Source organism: Hemiscyllium ocellatum, chromosome 24, assembly GCF_020745735.1.
Source record: "Hemiscyllium ocellatum isolate sHemOce1 chromosome 24, sHemOce1.pat.X.cur, whole genome shotgun sequence".
Lineage (NCBI taxonomy): Eukaryota > Metazoa > Chordata > Chondrichthyes > Orectolobiformes > Hemiscylliidae > Hemiscyllium > Hemiscyllium ocellatum.
This window is the reverse complement of record NC_083424.1, coordinates 60,071,707-60,082,850: the sequence shown is the minus strand read 5'-3', so window position 1 is coordinate 60,082,850 and position 11,144 is coordinate 60,071,707.

Below are 11,144 nucleotides of genomic sequence, written 5' to 3'. Positions count from 1 at the left end.
CGCAGTCCTATCTTCTGATGTTCCATTCAGCCCTTCGGATCCGCTGTACAGGGTCTCTGATTGTTAGGTGTAGTTTCAGAAATATAGTTGGAAAATCCAGGCTGGATCAGGAATTGACCCCCACCCACAATCCCTCTTTCCAGGCTTCTTCTCTCTGTAACTTCTGCTCCAGGTATGGGTCATGTCCCAGACCCAGATTTGCAGTGAATACAGCCCCCCATACCCGATCCAGGGTTAACTCAGACAAATCCCCTGCTCTCTCTTAATGCATCATTTCACACCAGTTAATTCCCAAACGGATATCAGAACAACGTCAGAATTAGGAACAGGAGTAGACTATTCGGCCCCTCAAGCCTGCACTGTCATTCAATAACAACATGGCTGATCTACTCCACAGCTCACCTCCACTTTTCTGCTAACCTCTTGTATCCTTCAACTCGCTGATATGGCAAAAAAATTCACTCAGTCTGTAAATACATCCAGTAACCCAGCCTCCATAACTTTCTGGGTTAGGGAATTCCAGACATTCATTACCTTCTGATAGAAGACATTTATTGACATCTCAGTTTGAATCGATATCTGTTATTCTATATCTATGTCCCCAATGTCTAAACTCTGCCCAGGTGTGGAATCACATTCTCAACATCTATCTTGTCACCCCCCACCCCCCAGTATCTTGTCCCCTTCAGTAATATCACACTCATTCATTTCAAGCACAATGAACAAACGCATCACCATTTTTGATGGATTCAATAATCCAACACTTTCATTTCAGGGACCCGACTAATGCACCAATCTATGTACTTGCTGCATCAGCATGCTGACATTATGCTTCATGCACAGGAAGACTCCAATACCTTTGCACTGCTCCTTTTTGGGACTCTCCTCTATTACGTAACAGCCTGCCTTTTGGTTCTCAGTGTTATACACAAAACACGGATGTATATTAGACTCAGATCCCGCTGTCATGTTGTCAGTATAGATTGTAAATCTCTGATTCCATCAGACCGGTATTTGTGGTACTCCAGTATGTGCATTTTATCATAAAGATCCATTAATTCTGATTCTCCAATTGCTATGTATTAACCAACCGACATCCCATGCTCATATATATTAGTGACATACTGTGAGCTTCTATCTTGCGTAAGAACCTTTATTTTGTAATACCTTGTGGAAAATCTCTGGAAAACCTCGTGTCTCCCAGAGCGCCTTTATCATATCCACTTGTTACATTCTCAGGGATCTCCAGAAAGCTTCGCATGATTATAAAGGCAAACTATAGTTTCACTTTCACAAAACCATGCTGACTCCATGTGAACCTTTTCTGAATTTCTTCCTTAATTGGAGAATCTCACAGCTTCCCAGCATTAATGGTGAGACTAAATGGTTCCTGATTTCAGTCTCGCTGCTTTCTTGAAGACAGGCACCACATTGGAGGTTCTCCAGTTTCGCTGGATCACTCCTGCAATTCAGAGAGTTATGGAATATTTCAGACCTGCAACCAGTCACATTGTCACTACTTCTATTAAAACCAACTATGACTTACTGCTGACCTGCCTACCTTAATCTTATCTGTTTGTTAAAAACCTTATTCCTTTTGATCGAGACCGTTCAAGAACTTCCCTCCTATTACTATTTTGCTTGTATCATTGAAATACTTATAGTGCCTTCCCTTGTGAGGAATGATGTAAAATACTGACGTAGATTATGTGCCTGTACACTGCACACTGTCCAAATATCCTCAATATACTTTCCTGACTTTCTTCTAAAGGTCACACACCCATCCTGAACTTCTTTTATATTCTCGGAAAAGCTCATGCTGCTTGTTTTTATATTTCTTGCCAATTTGCTTACATCATATAATTTCTGCTTTTTACCTCACTTTCTAGATTCATGCAGACATATTGCACACAAGCAGACCCTTTGATTCAACTTGTCCATGCTGGCCAGGTTTCCAAAGTAAACTAATCCCATCTAATTGAACTTGGCCCATATTCCTCTGAACGTTTTCCATTCATATATTTGTACAAATGACTTTGAAATATTATAGCTCTATTTGCATCTACCGTTGTTCTTCTGGCAGCTCATTGCAGACACATGCCACCCTATCTGTGTAAACGTTGCCCCTTGGTTCCTTTTAAATCTTCCCCCTTTCACCTCAAAGCTATGTTTTCTATATTTGAACTTCCCTATCCTGTTGAAAAGACATTGATTATTCATCCTATCCTTGCCTCTCATGATGTTATAAACTTTTATAATGTCACCCCTTAAACTCTTACATTCCATCCAATACTAACTTCAAGAACAAGCATTTAAAGATAAGCGCTGCAAATTTGAAACAATATTCAAAATGACAGGTAAACAACACTCAGCACAATGTCATACTGGGATTGTGTTCTCTCCATGTTACAATAATAAGCCAGCATGAAAATCGTACTGGTTCCAATAAGAAGGCAAGCACCTGAATTCTTCTGTCTAAAGGGGGTGAGGTCTCTGCAGCGGAAACGTATCTCTGACCAGATCTATTTAAGAAAGCGAATTTTTATACCTAAAAGTCAGTGTGCAGTTGCCTTTGCAAGAATGAAAATGTTACAGAGAGAGAAGAGCAATGATGGAGATGTTACAGAGAGAGGACATGAAAGTGGGAGATGTTGCAAAGATAGGAAAGTATGGCTGCAGATGTTACAGAGAGGGGGGAGCAAGGCTGGAACTGTTACAGAGAAAGGAAAGCCAGGCTGGAGAAGTTACTGATATAGGAAAGCAAAGCTGGAGATGTTTCAGAGAGAGTTGGGCAAGGCTGGAGAGGTTACAAAGAGAGAAAAACAGGACAGGAGATGGTACAGAGATTGGAAGGCAAGGCTGGAGATGTCTCAGAGACCACAAAGTAAGGCTGGAGATGTTACAGACATAGGAAAGGGAGGCTGGGGAGATTAAAAAGAAAGAAAGGCATGGCTGGAAATGTTATAGAGATAAGAAATCAATGCTGCAAAGTTTACAGAGATAGGAAAGCAAGGCTTGAAATATTATAGTGACAGGAATGCAATGTTGGAGATATTACAGAGAAGGGGAAGCAAGGCTGGTGACAATACCGAGACAGGAAAGCAAGCTTGGAGATGTTGCAGAGATAAGAAAGTAAGGCTGGAAGTTTTACAGAAATGGGAAAGCAAGTCTGGAAATGTTATAGTGATAGGAATGCAATGGTGGAGTTTTTACGGAGATAAGACAGCAAGACTGGAGATGTTACACAGATAGGAAAGCAAGGCTGGAGATAGTACAGAGGTAGGAAAGCAAGGCTGGAGATAGTACACAGGTAGAAAAGCAAGGCTGGAGATAGTACACAGGTAGGAAAGCAAGGCTGGAGATGTTACACAGATAGAAAAGCAAGGCTGGAGATAGTACAGAGGTAGGAAACCACCGCTGGAGAAGTTACAGAGATAACAAAGCAAGGCCCGGGTTGTTACAGAGACTGGAAATTTTACCGAGATCGGAAAGCAAGGCTGGAGATGTTACAGAGATAGGAAAGCAAGGATGGAGATAGTCACAGAGTCATAGAGATGTTCAACATGGAAACAGACCCTTCGGTTCAACCTGTCCATGACAACCTGATATCCCAACCCAGTCTAGTCCCACCTGCCAGCACCTGGCCCATATTCCTCTAAACCCTTCCTATTCATAAACCCATCCAAATGTTGCAATTGTACCACCCTCCACCACATCCTCTGGCAGCTCATTCCATACATGTACCACCCTCTGTGTGAAAAAGTTGCCCCTTAGGTCTCTTTTATATCTTTCCTCTCTCATCCTAAACCTATGCCCGTTAGTTCAGGAATCCCCGACACTAGGGAAAAGACTTTGTCTATTTATCCTATCTAAGCCCCTCATAATTTTATAAACCTCTATAAGGTCACCCCTCAGCCTCCGACACTCCAGGGAAAACAGCCCCTGCCTGTTCAGCCTCTCCCTACAACTCAATCCTCCCAACTCTGGCAACATCCTTGTAAATCTTTTCTGAACCCTTTCAAGATTCACAACATCTTTCCGATAGGAAGGAGACCAGAATTGCACGGCGTATTCCAACAGTGGCCCAACCAATATCCTGTACAGCCACAACATGACCTCCTAACTCCTGTACTCAAAACTCTGACCAATTAAGGAACGCATCGCAAATGCCTTCTTCACTATCCTATCTACCTGCGACTCCACTTTCAAGGAGCTATGAGTCTACACTTGAAGGTCTCTTTGTTCAGAAACACTTCCTAGGACCTTACCATTAAGTGAATAAGTTCTGCTAAGATTTGCTTTCTCAAAATGCAGCACCTCGCATTTATCTGAATTTAACTCCATCCGCCACTTCTCAGCCCATTAGCCCATCTGGTCCAGATCCTGTTGTAATCGGAGATAACCCTCTTCACTGTCCACTACACCTCCAATTTTGGTGTCATCTGCAAACTTACTAAATGCACCTCTTCTGCTCGTGTCCAAATCATTTATGTAAATGACAAAACGTCGAGGACCCAGCACCGATCCTTGTGGCACTCCACTGGTCACAGGCCTCCAGTCTGAAAAAACTACCCTCCACCACCACCCTCTGTCTTTTGCTGTTGAGCCAGTTCTGTATCCGAATGGCTAGTTCTCCCTGTATTCCATGAGATCTAACCTTGCTTATCGGTCTCCCATGGGGAACCTTATCAAACACCTTACTGAGGTCCATATAGATCCAATCAAATGCTCTTCCCTCAACAATATCCATTATTACTTCTTAGAAAAACTCAATCAAGTTTGTGAGACATGATTTCCCATATGAAACCAAGCATGTAGATGTTACAGAGAGGGGAAAGCTAGGCAGGAGTTGTTCCAGAGATAGGAATGCAATGCTCGAGATGATACAGTGAGTCGACAGGAAGGCTGGTGAAGTTGAATATACATGAAAGTAAGGCTGGAGATGTTACAGAGTGAGGTAAGCAAGGCTGGAGGTGTTACAGAGAAAGGAAATATAGGCTGGAGATGTTACGGAGATAGACAAGCAAGGCTGGAGATGTTAGAGAAGTAAGAAATCAAGGCTGGAGATGTTTCAGATAGAGGAATGCACGGCTGGGGATGTTGCAGAGACAGGAAAGCCAGGCTGGAGATGTAACAGAGAGGGGAAAGGAAGGCTGGAAATATTACAGAGACAGGAAAGAGAAGATATACATGTTACAGAGTCAGGAAAGCAAGACTGGATTTGTTACAGAGTCAGGAAAGCAAGGTTGGAGATACTACAGAGATGGGAAAGCAAGGCAGGAGTTGTTACAGAGATATGAAAGCAAGGCTGGAGATATTCCAGAGATAAGAAAACAATGCTGGCCATGTTACACAGATAGGAAAGCAAGGTTGGACAGGTTCTGAGAGGAAAACATGGCTGGAGGTGTCACAGAGATAGGCTGGCACGGTCAGAGAAATTACAGAGAGAGGAACGCAAGAGGGAGTACTTACAGATATAAGAGTGCAAGGATGGAGTAGATGCAGAGAGAGAAGAGCGAGGCTGGAGATGTTACAGAGACTGCAAAGCAAGATTGATAGTGTTATAGAGTTAGGAAATCAAGTTTGGGACTTTACAGATGCATGAAATCAAGGCTGGCGATGTTACATTGAGAGGAAAGCAAGGCTGGAGCTGTTACAGAGAAAGGAAAACAAGGCTGGAGATGTTACAGGAAGAGGAAAGCAAGGCTGGAGATGTTATGGAGAAACAAGGAAGCAAGCCTGACAATGTTACACAGAAAGAAAGGCAAGGCGGGCGATGTTGTAGAGAGATGAATGGAAGGCTGGCGACGTTGCAGAGTGAAGAAAAAACGTCAGGAGATGTTACAGAGATGGGGAAGCACGGCTGGAGATTTTACAGAGATCAGAATGCAAGGCTGGAGATGTTATAGAGATATGAAAGCAAACCTGGCCATGTTACACTGATAGGAAAGCAAGGCTGGAGGCATCACAGAGATGGGAAAGCAAGGCTGGAGATGTTACAGAGAGAGGAAAGCAAGGCTGGAGCATTTACAGAGTTAGGAATGGAAGGCTGGAGTGGAAATAGAGAGATAAAAGCAAGTCTGGAGATGTTACAGAGGTAGGAAAGCAAGTTTGGAGATGTTACAGAGGTAGGGATCAGGGCTGTAGAGGTTACCGAGAGAGAACAGAAAGGCTAGTGATGTTGCCGAGATAAGAAAGTAAGGCTGCAGATGCTACAGTGAAAGGAAAGCAAGGCTGGAGACGTTAGAGAAACAAGAAAGCAAGCCTGACTATGTTACACAGATCGGAAAGCAAGACTGGCGATGTTACCAAGAGATGAAAGGAAGGCTGGTGATGTTGCAGAGATAAGAAAATAAGTCTAGAGATGTTTCAGAGAGAGGAAAGCAAGGTTGGAAATATTACAGAAAGAAGAAAGCAAGGCTGGCCATGTTACACAGATAGTAATGCAAGGCTGGACAGGTCCTTGAGATAGGAGAAGGTGAGGACTGCAGATGCTGGAGATCAGAGCTGAAAAGGTATTGCTGGAAAAGCGCAGCAGATCAGGCAGCTTGAGATGGGAAAATATGACTGTAGGTGTCACAGAGATAAGCAGGCAAGGCCAGGAGATGTTACAGAGAGAGAAAAGTAAGGCTGGAGATGTTACAGAAACAAAATAGCAAGGCTGGAAATTTTACAAGGAAAGGAAAGCAGGGCTGGAGATGTTGCAGAGATTAGAATGTAAGGCTGGAAATCTTACAGAAGTAGGAAAGCAAGGCTGGAAATGATATAGTGATAGGAACGCAATGCTAGAGATGTCACACAGATAGGGAAGTGAGGCTGGAGATTTTACAGAGAGAGGAAAGCAAGGATGGAAATGTTTCAGTGATAGGAACGCAATTCTGTCGATGTTACAGAGTGAGGAAGGCGGGATGAAGGTCACAGAAATCAGAAAGCAAGCCTGGAGATGTTAAAGAGTGAGTAAAGCAAGGCTGGAGATGTAACAGCATGGGGAAGGCAAGGCTAGAGATGTTGCCGAGATCGGAAAGCAAGGCTGGAGATATTAGAGAGACAGTAAAGTAAGGCTGGAGATGTTACAGAGGTAAGAAAGCAATGCTGGAAATTTTACAGAGACAGGAAAGCAAGGCTTGAAATGTCATAGTGATAGGTAAGCATTAATAGAGATGTTACAGAGATGGGGAAGCAAGGTTGCAGATGTTGCAGAGATAAGAATGTAAGGCTGGAAGTCTTATAGAAACAGGAAAGCATGGCTGAATATGCTATATTGATAGGAACGCAATGCTGGAGATATTACAGAGATAGGGAAGCAAGGCTGGAGAGGTGAAAGAGATAGGAAAGTAAGACTGGCAATTTTACACAGGGAGAAAGCAAGGATGAAAACATTTCAGTGATAGGAACATAATGCTGGTGATGTGACAGAGTGACGATATGTCACAGAAGCCAGAAATCAAGGCTGGAGATGTTAAAGAGATAGGAAAGCAAGGCTGGAAATTTTATAGTGATAGGGAAGGCAATGCTGGAGATGTTACAGAGTTGGGGAAGCACGGAGGGCCATGTTACACAGATAGGAATTCAGATGTTACAGAGATGTTACAGAGATGGGGAAGCAAGGCTGGAGATGTTACTGAGATAGGAATTCAAGGTTCGAGATTTTACAGAGACAGGAAAGCATGGCTGGAAATTTTACGTGGTAGGACAGCAAGGATGGAAGCGTTTCAGTGATAGGAACACAATGCTGGCGCTGTAACAGAGTGAGGAAAGGAAGGATGGATATGCCGCAGAAGTCAGAAAGCAAGGCTAGAGATGTTACGGAGAGAGAAAAGTGAGGCTGGAGACCTTACAGAGAAAGGAGAGCAAGGCTGGTGACGTTACAGAGAAAGGAAAGCAGGCTGGAGATGAAACTGAACGAAGAAAGAAAGGCTGGCGATGTTACAGCGAGATGAAAGCAAGGCTGGAAATGTTGCAAAGACAGGAAAGTGAGTCTGGAGATGTTGCAGAGAAAGGAAATCAAGGCTGGAGATGCTACAGAGTTAGGAAGGCAATGCTGGAGATGTTACAGACATATGAAAGCAATGCTGGAAATTTTACAGAGATAAGAAAGCAAGACTGGAAATGTTGTAGTGATAGGAACGCAATGCTGGAGTAATCACAGAGTTAGCGAAGCAAGGCTGGAGCTGTTACAGAGATCGGAACGCTAGGCTAGAGATGACACACAGTTAGGAAAGCAAGACTGCCCATGTTACACAGGTAGGACAGCAAGACTGTACAGATTCTAGAGATAGGAAAACAAGGCTGGAGGTGTTACAGAGATGGGAAAGCAAGGCTTGAGTTGGTACAGAGAGAGAATAGCAAGGCTGGAGATGTTACAGAGACTGCAAAGGGAGGCTGAGATGTCACAGAGATAGGAAAGCAAGGCTGGAAATATTACAGTGATAGAGAGCAAGGCTGCAGATGTTACAGAGAGAGGATAGGAGTGCTGGTGATGTTTCAGAGATAAAGAAGTCAGGCTGGAGACGTTACAGTGAGAGGTAAGCAAGGCGGGAGACGTTACAGAGATGGAAAAGAAAGCGTGGAAATGTTAGAGAAAAACAAAAGCAAGGCTTACCATGTTACACAGAAGGGAAAGCAAGGCTGGCGATGCTACAGAGGCAGGAAAGCAAGGGTGGAGATGGCATGGAGTTGGAAAAGTAAGGCTGGATTAGTTCCATACAATGAAAACAAGTCTGGAGAGTTTACAAGGAGAGGAACACATGGCTGGAGATGTTATAGAAATAAGAAAGCAATGCTCGAAATTTTACAGAGATAGGAATGCAGTGCTGGAGATGTTACAGAAATGGGGAATGAAAGGCTGGAGATGTTGCAGAGACCGGAGGCTGGAGATGTAAAAGAGATAGCAAAGCAAGGCTTGAAATTTTACAGAGATTGGAAATCACGGCGGGAGATGTCATTCTGATTGGAACACAATACGGGAGATGTTACCGAGGTATGGAGCAAGGCTGGAGATGTTACAGAGATGGGAAAGCACATCTGAAGATGTCAGGGAAGTAAGAAAACAAGGCCGGAGATGTTACAGAGAGAGGAAAGCACAGTTGGCGATGTTGCATGGAGAGGAAGGCAAGGCTAGAGATGTAACAGAGAGGAGAAAGCAAAGCTGGAAATGTTAATGTGATAGGAATACAAAGCCGGGTATATTGCAGAGATAGGGAAACAAGGCTGGAAATGATACAGAGGAAATAATACGAAGCCTGCCAATTTTATAAAGATGAGAAAACCAGGCTTTAATTTTTTTCTGCAATATGAAGTAATGCTTGGGAAGGCATAGTGATAAAACACAAGGCTGGAGATGTTACAGAGATAGGGAAGCAAGGCTGGAGATGTTACAGAGATAGGGAAGCAAGGCTGGAGATGTTAGTGAAATAAGTAAACAAGGCAGGAGATGTAACAGAGAGGACAGCACGGCCGGGATGTTGCAGAGAGAGGAAAGCAAGGCTGGTGATGTTGCAGAGAGGGGAATGAAAGGCTGGAGATGTTACAGAGATAGGAATGCCAGGCTGGAGTCGTTACAGAGGCAGGAAAGCAAGGCTGGAGATGGTATGGAGTTGGGAAATCAAGGCTGGATTAGTTGCATACAATGAAAGCAAGTCTGGAGAGGTTACAGGGAGAGGAAACAAGGCTGGAGATGTCACAGAATTAAGAAAGCAATGTTCAAAATTTTACAAAGACAGGAAAACAAGGTTGGAGATGTTATAGCGATTGGAACGCAGTGCTGGAGATGTTACACAGATGGGGAAACACGAATGGAGATGTTGCAGAGACTGGAACGCAAGGCTGGAGATGTAAAAAAAGAGGGGAAGGCAGTGCTGGAGATGTTAAAGAGATAGTTAAGCAAGGCTTGAAATTTTACAGAGATAGGAAATCAAGGCGGGAGATGTCATTCTGATTGGAACACAATGTGGGAGATGTTACCGAGGTATGGAGCAAGGCTGGAGATGTTACAGAGATGGGAAAGCATGGCTGGAAATTTTAATGTGATAGGAACGCAAATCTGGATATATTCCAGAGATAGTGAAGCAAGGCTGGAAATGATACAAAGGTAGGAATGCGATATGAAGCAATGCTGGAGATGTTATGGTGATAGAAACGCAAGGCTGGAGATGCTACAGAGATACGAATGCAAGGATTGAGATGTTACAGAGATCGGAAAGCAAGGCTAGAGATGTTAGTGAGATAAGTAAACAAGGCTGGAGATGTAACAGAGAGAGGATGGGAAGGTTGTTGATGTTACAGTTAAGAAAATAAGGCTAGAAATCTTACAGAGAGAGATAAGGACATCAAGGCTGGAGATGTGACATAGATCGGAAAGCACAGTAGGAAATATTGCACAGAGAGGAATCCAAAGCTGCAGTTCTAACAGAGAGGAAAGCAAGGCTGGTGATGATGCAGAGAGGGCAAAACAAGGCGGGAGATGTTACAGAGGTGGAAAAGAAAGCCTGGAAATGTTGGAGAAAAATGAAAGCAAGGCTTACCATGTTACACAAAAGGGAAAGCAAGGCTGGTGAAGCTACAGAGAGAGGAAAGGAAGGCTGGTGATGTTGCAGAGTTAGGAAACTAAGACAGGAGGTGTTGCAGAGTGAGGAAAGCAAGTCTGAACATGTTACAAACAGGAAAGCAAGGCTGGAGATGTTACAGAGGAAGGAAAGCAAGGCTGGAGATGATATGGAGTTGGGAAGGCAAGGCTGGATTAGTTCCATACATAGGAAAGCAAGTCTGGAGAGGATACAGGGGGAGGAAAGCAATGCTCGAAATTTTACAAAGATAGGAAAGCAAGTCTGGAGATGTTATAGCAATAGGAACTCAGTGCTGGAGATGTTACACATATGGGGAAGCATGGCTGGAGATGTTGCAGAGACCGGAAAGAAAGGTTGGAGATGAAAAAAGAGGGGAAAGCATGGATGGAGATGTAAAAGAGATAGCAAAGCAAGGCTTGAAATTTTACAGAGATAGGAGAGCAAGGCGGGAGATGTCATTCTGATTGGAACACAATACGGGGAGGTGTTACCGAGATATGGAGCAAGGCTGCAAATGTTACAGAGATGGGAAAGTACGTCTGGAGATGTCAGGGAAATAAGAAAACAAGAGTGGAGATG